Genomic DNA, 10,752 nt, shown 5'->3' with positions numbered 1-10,752 from the left:
AATATGTTCATTGTCAAGTCTCAGCAGTGGAATTTGGTCAGCCATTCAAATGAATCTGTAAAAAAAATAAACAAAAATATTTATAAAATCATTTAATATAATCTAATATAAACCAACTAACAAAAAAAATTATATAATAACTTATAATATAATAAAATAATAAACTAACAAACTAAACTTTTTAAAATATAATTTAAATGCGCCCTTAATCAACTAATAAATTATTTTTGTATAACTTAAACTACTAATAAACTAATTAACTAAAATTTTTATATAATATAAATTCAACAAACAAATATAACTTAACTATTTAACTAACTACAAACTAATTAAATATTTTTTATATAACTAACGACTAACAAATAAACTAATTAATTATTTTTTTAATATATAACTATCAAATCCGAAAGACGATTACCTAATTTTCCCTAAGTGAAAATGATTACCTATATCGGTAATTAGACTTTTACCATAAACCCTAAACTAACAAACTAATAATTTAAAATAATAAACTAATTTAAATAAAATAAAATAAAATAAACACCTCACGATGTTTGCCTCCCTTTCTTCTTCTTATTCCTTTCCTTTCTCTCCGCACTCTTCTCCCTTTCTTTCTTTTATGCTTCGTTAACCCCTTGTCATATCCTATATATAAAAATTAAGCCTCGGCTGCTTCAATTAATTGGGCAATAATTGTTGAAATCACGGGCCTCCAACATCTGCAATAATGCATCAATAATTGTTGCATGAAGCAGCGAAAATGAAGCTGCATGAAGCAACGAAAATGATGTTACAATAATGTAGCTATTAAAGCTGCATGGGAGCAACGGCTTGCAGCGGGGAGCAGGCGAGCATGAGGGGAGCAGGTGGCAGGTTTGGTCGCCGGGATCACATGGCGACCTATAAGGTCGCCCGGCATACATGGTGACCTATAAGGCCGCCCGACATACATGGCGACCTCCATTTTCAGCAGGGCGTGTATGGTGACCTTTACGCATGGAGATTACCTAAATTTCCCTAAGTAACAATGATTATCTACTTCGGTAATTAGGCTTTTATCTGAAACATGGCGACCTCCATTTCAGCAGGGCGTGCATGGCAACCTTCAAGTATGCAAAGTGCAACAGCTCACCACAGCTCGCAGGGACGACGTGGCGACCTCCTTGGTCGCCCGGAGCTCCTGGCGACATACGTTCGAACTGTAGATTTCACCCTATCTCAGCAATTAATTGTTGGAACACATTATCTCGTGAATTTTTTTCCATATATATATATATATATATATATTGTTGTATTCTTTAGAGAGATAGCAAATTTTGCATATATAATTAACAAAATTTTTAAATGATTTAATTTTCTTTTGTTCTCAATTTATTCAATTATTTTTTAAAATCAAAACATAAGTAAAAGTAAAATCAAAATCATTTTTAAGTGGAAATATTTTTCCTTAAATATTATATGCGTATTGAAAAATAAATATAGTTTTTATAGATCATTTTGAGTTAGATATAATTGAACATCTATAAAATCATTTAAATTTTTTTGCGGTCTGCATTTAAAAATCGACACAAAAAATTAATACTTTATTTAAAAGCATATATTGTCTTAATCTAAAAAATTATATAAAAATAAATGTAATTTAATTTTGATCTCTTAAATTAGTGTGAATGCAAGATTTTATTAATAAAGTAAACTTACTTAGAAATAAGATGATTAGATTTAATATTATATATATATATATATATATATCTAAAAGTTGAAAGAAAGAAGTGTAAATAAATAAAAGTATCATCATTTATTATAAAACTTTAATACGTTAATAATAATAGTATAAGTAATAATAATAATAAAATCATATAATAGTAATATCCATAAAAATTGAAAGGAGTAATTGTATTATTACACAAATTCTCATCCTCCATTCTAATGATTGAAAGCCCAAATTACATTTAATTCAACTATATTTATAAATTATTATGATTGTTTAAACACATCATAATTAAGTAAGAGAAAATAACCTCAGTGACCAAAAATCCCATATAATATACGATTTTAACCAACTTTTTTCGGATTTGCCAAAATGACCAACAAAATCGCAATGCGATCGCTAATTCGCAACGCGATCTCCATTATCGCAAATCAGTTTCCAGATTCGCAACGCGATTATGACTATCGCAATGCGATACTGACTATCGCAACGCGATAATACAAAATCGCAACGCGATACTGACTTTCGCAACGCGATACTGACTTTCGCAACGCGATTCTGACTTTCGCAACGAGATTCTGACTATCGCAATGAGATAATACAGAATCGCAATGCGATTTTCAAAGTTCGCAACAAGTTTTAGTTTCGCAAAACAAAATATTTTGGGTATATATCTACGCAGCAGCAACAACTCATAACCTAAATCCCTAAATCGCAACTCATTCCATCTCCATCTATCACTCTCTCCGGTGACATCCGTTCCTATATCCGTTCCTACATCCTTCCCCATCCGGTAACAGGTCTTAGTTTCGCAGCTCGTTTGTTTAGTAAATTAATTTACAACCATGAAATCATCTAATGTTGATCATGTTTGGATAGATTTGTGTTTTGGAGGGTCATGGGAGAATGTTCATGGTGTTTTACAATATATGCCTTTACCCATGAATCTTCAACTAAAACTGTCATTAAAAAAGTTAACTTATGAAACTCTAATGTTACGTGTTTCAAAGAAATTGAATTTAGAGCCCCTAAGTGGATTTAGGCTATCTTATCAGAGAAATGGTAAAGTTTATTTGTTAACCGACAATGAAGATGTTGAACGATTCATTGCTTACATTAGTGTTTCAAGTGATGATGTTACATTGTATGTTGTTGAACCTAGAAGTAGTATTGTTGGGTCAGTAGCAGGTAATAATCAACTAAGTTTTTCTCAAAACCCACAACCTTTTCTCTAATCCAAATCCCAATAAACTTTCAGCACCAAATTCCGGTTTTCGTATTGACCAATTAGACGATGATGAGCCAACAGAAAAAATTGTGAGTACTAGTCAGTATTCGAAATTTGATCTTGGTCAATACCCGGACTTTGATATTGGTCAATACTCGGATTTTGATGATGTTTCAGAAGAAGAAACAGACCCTGCGTGTAATGATTTTAATATTGGTCAATGCCCGAATTTTGATGATGAAATAACCGTTGCTGAGGAAGATGTTGTTGATGATAATGAGGAGGAAGTTACGACTGTGAATGAACATGTTGAACATCCATTCTGTAATTCATATAATCCTGAAGAAGAAAAAGAAGAAGAAAAAGTCCCCGAAGAAAAGAAAATGCCACGGGAGTATAACTAGAATATGCCAGAATTACTTCAGATACCGGAAGAAGAGTTGGTAAAGAAAGCAGTTGATTGTTACACAAAAGTTATTCGTATCAAGAAAAGATGATTGTTTTGATACAAAGGAAGACTTGAAGATAACTTTGTATACGAAATGTGTGGAAGATGGCTATCAACTAAAAGTTAACAAATCAAGCAAAGATCGTTTCGAAACAAGGTGTATGATTGACAAAAACTGTACGTGGCGTATGATTGCAAAGAGGATAAAAGATTGCGAAATGTTTCAAGTTAGGACTTTTATTGATAAACATACATGTTCAAGAACCCAAGTTTTTCCTCACCATAGACAGGCAAACAAAAAGGTGTTGGGTGGTTTTCTGGCTGAGTTAATGTTTTTGAATGGCAGGGTATATCGTTTGCCCAACTGCCGGCTTATTATCACAATTTAAAGCTGAAAAATCCTGGGTCGGTAACCCATATCAAAACAGATAGAGATGGACGCTTTGAGTTGCTGTTTATCGCCATTGGTGCTGCGGTTAGTAAATCAATATAATTTTGTTGACTCATTTTTTGTTAGTTACATGCATTTCACATTTAAATGATTATATTTCTTGTGTATATTATTTTTGTAGATTCGTTCGTTTATTACTTGCATGCGCCCAGTTATTATAGTTGACGGAGCACATTTGAAAGGTCGATACCTTGGAGTAAACTTATTAGCAGTAGCCATGGATGCTAACAATGGGATATTGCCAATAGCTTACGGGGTTGGCAAATCTGAAACCTCTGATTCATGGACATGGTTTATGGGGCATCTTAGGGATTGCATAGGTCCTATTAGCAATCTAACAATCATATCCGATAGGGCAAACTCAATTGACAACGCTGTTAGAAGGTGTTTCCCAGATGCTTTTCATGGACTTTGTGGTGTTCATTTGTATAGGAATCTAAAATCAAGGTCTGCTGGTATAAAAAAGCACAAATGGACATACTGGAAGGCTGTAAAAGCTTATCGGGAAGTGGATTTCAATAAGCATATAAACTGTTTAAGACGTGTTTTGCCTCAGTGTGCTCAAACACTAGAAGATGTCGGGTTTGAAAGATGGTCAAGAGTACATCAACTTGGAGCAAGATATGGTTTCATGACGTCTAATAGTGCAGAATCAATCAACGCTCTAAGTCGTCATTCCCGGAAATTACCCATTACTATGTTAATGGAGTTTTTTCGAGCCTCTATTCAACAGTGGTACTACAAGAAAAGAAACCATGCAGGTATTATTTCTTTGAATTCGTAACTTATCATATATTTTACTAAGTATTATTTATTTAAATTTACAGGAACATTGGAACATCGTGTTACACCATGGACTGAAAAAAAGATAACGAAACGTGTTGTGAAGTCAACGTCGTGGAGAGTTGAACCATGTTCAAACACTTTGTTTGAAGTACTGGATAATAACTTAAATGGGCTTGTCGATCTAAATGCAAGGACGTGTAGTTGTATGAAATGGCAAACATCTGGTTATCCGTGTGGTCATGTTATAAAAGTTGCTCTTCATCTAAACCAAGATGATTCAAGCACATACGCTATGGATTGCTACACTACAGAAGTATATCGACAGACTTATGCCGAGATTTTCTACCATATTCCACATCCTTCTGAGTGGGACATACCAGATGACTTACAAACAGTTTTGCCACCAGCCATGGACAGAAGGCTACCTGGCCGACCAAAAAGTCACGATCGTATACTGTCTAAGGGTGAAGAGAAGAAGAGATCGACATGTAGTCAGTGCAAGGAAAGTGGTCATACAAGGTTGACATGTGGTTCACCAGTGCCATTACAACCATCTTTTCCTCTACCAAAATATGGATCCTTATCAAAAATCTAAAGCTCATATGGTGTCAAGCAAAAGGCAATCAAAATCACAATCATCTTCAAAATCCCAATCACAACCGGCTTCACCTTTTGGGACTGTTAACTTTGGTGATTTTTAAATGCAAATGTTGTATTATGTGTATTTTATGTGTGCACTTTTAACATTTTCAGTTAGGCATGTATTAGTAACTTGAGTTTGAACATTGCTATGATCTGTTCAGTTGTTATCACTTATTAGACATTCATTTGACTATCGCAACGGGGAAATCGCAACGCGAAAATGGCTATCGCAATGAGAAAATCGCAATGCGAAATGAAAATCGCATTGCGATTTTCTCGTTGCGATTTTCATTTCGCATTGCGATTCTCTCGTTGCGATAGTCAGTTTCGTGTTGCGATAGTCTGTTTTGCCTTCAACATAATGCAGATTGAAAATCAACAAATCAACTATTACATTTCAATTAATTAAACAAGCACAAATAAGAATTATATACACATCAATTAAACAAATCAACATTTACAAATCATTTTTTACAAATCAATTAAACAATCAAAAAATAATAATAATTCTTATTTCCTCATCAATTATTGAATCAATGAATCAACTTTTGCACCCGTACATCCATCTCACGCAGCTCACTTAAGGATTAACCTGCAGAAACCAAACATTTGCTCAAACAAGACTTCCTACACATCTAAAACCTACAAATAGCAAATTATTGAATTCTAGGTACTTAACCAAACATTTTCAAACCAAAAGGAGTATATATATGTTAATAAAACTTGCATTTGACTTACCAATTAACAATTGATATTTTAATAACGCGGATGCAGGTAGGCAGCGTCTCGAATATATCGCTCTAGCCATATAATGCCGAAATCACAAGCCTACTGCAGCTCTATCTCTATCGGTGGGAGGTAGAAACTCTGTGCTTCCTGTCGTCAAATGTGCCAAGCACATGCATACGAGAGGACCACAATCCCCTCTGGCTCCCGGCGATTGTTGTGGCGCGGTCTCGTCTCTGACAACTGTGACATTGAACTTCTTTGGCTTCTTGTGTCCAGAATGAGTCCAATAATTAATCCCATCCAAGAATTTAGCCAAATGATAGCTCCATCCCTTGATAATATCTCTCAAATCAGACAATGATATGTAATTTATCATGTTGTCATATACTATTATCCTCAGGGATGGGAGCTGAAGTTGGACGAGAAGCCAATGACGACGTTCTAAAACAGGGATAAACACCTGCAATCATAAGTAATAATTCATTTATTTGCGCACTTATTTATGAACACCTTTAAAAAATTTAAAAAATAAACACTAACCTTATCGACCTCCCACCATGCAGGATAAAGTTTAGCTTGTCCATTGCCCAACGAAAAATGATTCATCTCATTGATTCTTCAAGTGAACTGCGTGAAAAGCCGTCAGCATTATTGTATATCGCGAATTTTTTTTATTTTTCCTAAGCTTCCTTATTATTAGAAGACGTGACACCCACGCATCGATATGTTGTTTTACAAAAAAAGACATATATTAGTGAATTACATTAATTTTTAAAAAAATTAATCAAGATCATATATAAGACAAATATAAGACTTACCTCCCCATCGAAATAGCCACTGTCTTCAACCCCTAATAACACACCCCACCAAGACCGATTAAACAACAAATACATCTCATCGTTGAGTTTGCTTATGTCAGTGTAACACCCTTGGCTCCGCTCATGTAGATAAAAATCAACTGCGGTCTTAGCCCAAAGGGTATTATCCAGAATTGTTTTCGGTAGTTGTCTCCTCTCCACTTCAGATACCGGAAGGGTACTAGCCGGTAACTCATACGAGAGCCAACTCTCATCCATCATGTCCGGCAACAATGGGGGTTTCTTAATAATTCGATATATTACCCCATGTGAATCGGGCTCTGGAATGGTGGGAGGGACCTCTTCAACGATGACAGTGGCCTCTTGAACGGTGGGGGGGACTCTTGAGGGATGATAGGGGCCTCTTGAACGATTGGAGGGGACTCTTGAGGGATGACAGGTGAGTCGGGCTTCTTACCATTGGGGTGAACGAAGACGTAATAGCACGTGCACGCCGTCTGATGCGTGAACTCCGTCGTGTAAGGAAAACCCGACGTAAAGCATCCACCTTATCGGGCCGCTAAAAAAAATTAATACATAAATCAGTAAATAAACAAACATGATATTAAACAAAGACAAATATGTTTCAAACTTGCATTGTATTCACCCAAGTCATTATTCTATCATAGTTCACAAAATGCATCAGATAACATTCCAGAAGTAAGCACTTATATAAACATTTAAAGGGACAACATATATAAACATTCTAGAAGAAGAATAGTTTACTTTCGCAACACGAAACTTTACTTTCGCAACGCGAAAATGGCTATCGCAACGCGAAATGAAAATTGCAATGCGAAATGAAAATCGCAACGACAAAATCGCAATGCGAAATGAAAATCGCAACGACAAAATCGCAACGCGAAACACAAATCGCATTGCGATTTTCATTTCGCGTTGTGATTTTCATTTCGCATTGTGATTTTGTCGTTGCGATTTTCATTTCGCATTACGATAGCCATTTGACGCGTTGCGATAGTTATTTTCGTGTTGCGAAAGTAAACTATTCTTCTTCTGCAAATTGAAACTTGAATGGATTGCATTACTTCAACCAAAAGACAACAACAAAACCAAAAACAAATACTACAAAATAGTTTAGCAGTATTGGCAGCAACCGAATGAATTTATTAAGCAATCTAAGTGAAATGGTTAATCTAAGTGAAATTACGAGTAAATTTATCATCAAGTTAAATATGAAAAATCTTAAACTTACCTCGTTGCGTAGAGTATGAACCTCATTCTGCAACGATGCTACCATCTCACGTAGAGCGGCTACCTCACGCGTAAAGTAGACACCTCAACACGCCATGCACCATCGTCTTTGCGTAAAGTACCGACCTCCTCACGCAAGGCATTGACCTCATCACGTAACTCCCCTAACTCATCCCGTGGAGGTGGAGGTGGAGAATAGGAAGATAAATATCGTGGCATCTTTGTCGGTCGCCTATCTTGCGGTGATGGTGGAGAAGAGGCTCGATGATGTGACAGAATATGTGATGGCTGTCGTTGTGGAGGTGTATAGTCGGGTCGATCAGGTGATGGCTCTGGGTGAGGTGATAGCTCTGGGTGAGGTGATGGCTCCCGAAGTGGAGGCTGCTCATCATCCGTGCCATAAAAAAAAACGCTTACTAGCTTGCCACCAATCAGTGGCAAGCTCAGCTTCCGTGGGTGTCAGCCTCTGTAATGGAGTGTTGGCCTCCTAACAATATAAAAGCTCAAACAAAGTTAAATGTGTACTAGTAATAACTTGTTTATAAACATATGGTAGTATTTATATTAACTTACATTATTTATTGTCGTATACCGTAGTAAATCTTCCCATTGCAAGGTTCGTTTCCTCTTCCAGGAAATAGCCCTAGGAATATCATTTGAAGTTTTTATTGCATATGTCTTCATGACGGGAAAGGCCTCAAATATCCAATCTACAACAATATAATAACAAACATTAGTAATTGTTAATAATTACTTATAATTTTGGAAACATTATATAAAAATTTTTCCTTAAAGGCCCAAATAAAGCCTGTCAAAGTGTATTTGGAACCATCGCCATGCAAACTTTTCGATCATCCAGGCAGACAATAACTTATTCCATGTAGCTTTCCATAAATACGAGCCCCACGGAAACAGGTTCCACGCATTTAGGTCTTCTACCAATTTGATTATCATTCGGAATAGGTTGTCTGGCCTCTCTGCTTAAAAAACCGGCATGCAAAAGTATTAAAAGGCATTCTCGGACAACATCGACGTCATCAATCCGAGTAAAACCATCTTTCTTATTCAATAATCTCGCTAGGTCTTCCACGTGTAGATTCGGCCTCTCCAGCTCAGGAAAAACCCGGGATAACCATGATGGGCGGTAATGTGTCTAGTGTACCGACCTACATCATCGTGTCCGAAGCGTAGACCGGTGATTAAGCAAAACTCCTCCCGCCCAAAACACGTATACGCCGGTGGAAAATCAAACCATATCTCTTCATCACGACGTTGTATAGTATCTGGTAGATCGCTAGTCATGGTTTGAAGAAACATGTGTGTCAACATCGCATCTCCACCGGGATGTTGTACTTTCAGCCATGGCCCGAAGCAAGTATCCTCAAACATTTTTCTTTGTGCAGGTGAAAGCTTCGACGCAATTGTTTTGGCCAGGCTGACTTTATTTCTTAAGGTCAATTGAGCCGAATAAAAGTTCTACAAAAACAATAAACATACTAAGTTAGATAAACCAAAAACTACACTGTGAAGATATACCAAAAACAATAATAAACATAAAGAGTAGTAGTTTATTCTTCAAACCTATATTTGCAACACTGTGAATTTCGTATTTGTCTTTGTTTTTGTTGTTGAAGTAATGCAATTCATTCAAGTTTCAATTTGCAGAAGAAGAATAGTTTCTGAAAATGAAAATCGCAACACGAAAATGACTATCGCAACGCGAATTTGACTATCGCAACGAGAGAATAAAATCGCGTTGCGATTTTGTCGTTGCGATTTTCATTTCGCGTTGCGATTCTCGATTGATTTAATAAGCAATCTAAGTGAAATGATTAATCTATTATTGAAATTACCAGTAAACTTATCATCAATTTCAATATGAAAAACCTAATAATAATGTAAAAATTTCAAAAAGAAAATAATTAAAAAAACTAACCCTCGGTGGTTGATTTGGTTGATTTTCCATTTCTGATTGTGAGGGTGGCTCTGAGAGATGGAGATAGACGGATTTCATCGGAGATGGGTGAGAGAGTGAGAGATGGAGATGGGACTGAGTTGTGATTTTAGGTTTTAGGTTATGAGTTGCGATTACGGGATATACTGTGGACGGTTCAGTGTTACAATATATTAATATTCGTGTTTGGAATTTGAAAATAAAATACGCGTTGCGATACTAATGGCGCTTTGAAAATCGCATTGTGATTATGTATTATCTCATTGCGAAAGTCAGTATCGCGTTGCGAAAGTCAGTATCGCGTTGCGATTTTGTATTATCGCGTTGCGATAGTCAGTATCGCATTGCGATTTTCCCAATTCGCGTTGCGATTTACTTATTCGCATTGCGAATTGGGAAAATCGCAACGCGAAATTGGAAAATCGCATTGCGATAGTCATAATCGCGTTGTGAATCTGGAAACTGATTTGCGATAATGGAGATCGCGTAGCGAATTAGCGATCGCGTTACGATTTTGTTGGTCATTTTGGCAAATCCGGAAAAAAGTTAGTTAAAATCGTATATTATATGGAATTTTTGGTCACTGAGGTTATTTTCTCATTAAGTAATTATACTTAAAGTAAACTATGTGTGGGATATTGTAAAAGTTTTAATTTCGCAAGCAGAACTAATAATATGTTTTTTTAAAAAGTTGTTTTATTATATTTATAAAAAGATGTTTATTATTTTTTAATTAT

The sequence above is a fragment of the Hibiscus syriacus genome, unplaced genomic scaffold, assembly GCF_006381635.1.
Source record: "Hibiscus syriacus cultivar Baekdansim isolate YM2019G1 unplaced genomic scaffold, ASM638163v2 tig00111027_pilon, whole genome shotgun sequence".
NCBI lineage: Eukaryota > Viridiplantae > Streptophyta > Magnoliopsida > Malvales > Malvaceae > Hibiscus > Hibiscus syriacus.
Note: the sequence above shows the minus strand (reverse complement) of the source record.